This window comes from Tasmannia lanceolata, unplaced genomic scaffold (assembly GCF_043159265.1).
Source record: "Tasmannia lanceolata isolate RefF3 unplaced genomic scaffold, GAP_Taslan_0.1 ptg000003l, whole genome shotgun sequence".
Taxonomy (NCBI): Eukaryota; Viridiplantae; Streptophyta; class Magnoliopsida; order Canellales; family Winteraceae; genus Tasmannia; species Tasmannia lanceolata.
In genome coordinates, this window is record NW_027518680.1 from 18,949,676 (window position 1) to 18,952,188 (window position 2,513).

A 2,513-nucleotide genomic window follows, 5' to 3' on the forward strand; every position below is an offset into this window, starting at 1 on the left:
TTAATCATGAGGTTTTGAAAAGTAGGAGGTGGAGGGGGTGGCCGAACAAAAGTGGGAGGGAAGGTGGGCCTAGGTTGACCGAATTGGCCTTGGCCTTGGAAATTGGATGGCCCACCTTGACTCCATGAAAAGTTGGGATGATTTCTCCATCTCGGATTATTAGAATACAAAGCACTTACATTCTCATTAGAATTACCAAATTCAGCAAGAGTTGGACACTCTTCAATGACATGGTTCGTGGCTTGACACCAATTACACATGGGAACACTATGTGCAATTTGATTGACTTGTGAAGGTCATTTGACAACTATTGCTTCTAGCCTTTTGATTAGGCTATCAAGATGTGCGTCTTTTGCCACAGCACCCTCTATTAGAAATCCCTTTGCTTGAAGTGGCTCTCTCACCTTGAGTGGATTCCCACTCTCTTGTTTTTTTCGCCAAATCAAGTAAGAAGTTCCATGCCGCGGCGTCATCCGTGAAAGATGTAAAACCGTTATGACACATGGACTCAAGAAGTTGATTTGTTTGGTAATCTATGCCCTCATAAACAATTTGGCATAAGTGCCACAAATCAATTCCATGGTGAGGACACTCTTGGAGTAGGTCTTTGAACCTCTCCATGAACTTAGAAAATGACTCTAATGGCTTTTGTTTGAATTGTAAAATATCGTTCCTAAGCTTATTAGTTTTATGTAATAGAAAAAATCTTTTTAGGAAAGCGACGGCGAACTCCTCCCAAGTGGTGATGGAGTTCGTTGGTAAGCCATAGAGCCACTTTTTGGCTTCATCCTTGAGTGAAAACGTAATAAACCGCAACTTTACCACATCATCGGTAAGTTGTTACAACTTAATCAAAGCACATATATCTTCAAACTCACGCAAAAATAAATAAGCATCCTCCGAAGGGGGGCCATTAAAATGAGGAAGCAAAGAGATAAATTACAATTTTAGCTCAAAATTATTGCCCTGCGTAACCGGCAATCTAATGCAAGAAGGTTGCGCGGTTAGGGCCGGATAGAAGCGATCGCGCAAAGTCCTTTGCGGCTCTTGTTCTTCCGCCATGACTACTTGATTTGGTTCGATGTCGTCCGTCGTCTCTGACCGTTTAGCTCTTTCTAATCGATTGGCCGAGTTACGTACCCAATCTGCACTCATAAACAGAAAAGAGCCAAGTTAGAAAGAGAATGATAGGCAAGAAACCAAAAATAATTCTAAAAATAGCTACTAAACTAAAACACTTCGAATAATTAAGACTCTAATTGCAACTCTCTTCCCTGGTAACGACACTAAAAACTTGATTGTGATTTAAAAAGTAACCACAAGTGCACGGGTCGCGTGTAGTCACTGGTTGAACTGAGGGAAGAGAAATCTAGTTATCAATTCTATTCTTGTACCGATTAGAATATTAGCTATGATATAATGTTGCCTGGCAAAATCTCAGGATTTCCGTGGACTTGACCTCGGAGCCAACACTATATATAAGCGTATATTCTATTCAATCTAAGAATCAAATTCAACTATGATCTTTTTTATTTAAAATCCTAATTTAGGCAAAGTATAACAAATTGTAAGAGAATTGATTAATTATCTAAAATCTAAAGTCTAATTAGAAAAGCTAAACAAAACTAATTTGCAAAAGAAAATTGATTAGAAAGGGGTTTGATTCATTTCATCTCTCTCTCAACCAAGGCTCGATCCGACCGTCGAAAATCCGATCCAAGGCGACACCAAGGAAAAGAAGGAAGGCGATCAAGGATTCGACCATTGCACGAAGGAGAAAAGACTAAGTTCTTCTTTATTTGTTGTTTATTTCCATTTCAATTTGATGTACCATTGTTATTAATTTTCAATTAAAGAAGAGTGGATTGTTTTCTTTTTCTTTTCTTTAGATGGCCATGTGTTATATTGATTTCTTGATTCCTTTTCCTTTCTCCATGAGCAACAAAACTTCCTTGCTTGAGGTTTAGATGAAACCATGGGGAAGGGGAAAGAGTTTTGATAAAAATATTTTATGATGCAAATATAACGTATGTATATATAGGTTGTATAATTGCTCTATCCCAATCATTCATGCCATCAGCTTTCCTCGTTCGTATGATTGATTGTTGATGGGTAAATTATATATATATATATATATATATATATATATATATATATATATATATATATATATATATATATATATAGGGAAAGGTGTGCGTACTCGGTCGAGTAGATAAGCTTATCTACTCGGTCGGGGTTAAAAACAGTGGGGGCCCACATTTTTTGGGTGATCCAAACCATTCATTTGAAAGGCCCTTACCTAGATAGGGTGTCCACAAAAAATCAGCCCCATAGGATCATCCTAACCCATCCAACAGTGGAGGGAAAAATGGGCAGATTTGTGGACAAGCTGTGTTTGTCCATTTTTCCCTCCACTGTTGCATGGGTTAGGATGATCCTATGGGGCTGATTTTTTGTGGACACCCTATCTAGGTAAGGGCCTTTCAAATGAATGGTTTGGATCACCCAAA

At 38.3% G+C, this 2,513-nt stretch overlaps 1 non-coding gene across 1 annotated transcript; it reads left to right on the plus strand.

The window, feature by feature from the left end:
* The first annotated feature begins 574 nt into the window (after positions 1-574).
* On the plus strand, positions 575-681 carry LOC143870172 (small nucleolar RNA R71). The gene has a single exon (XR_013244965.1). It is a non-coding gene; the product is annotated as a small nucleolar RNA R71 (small nucleolar RNA).
* Positions 682-2,513: the final 1,832 nt, after the last annotated feature.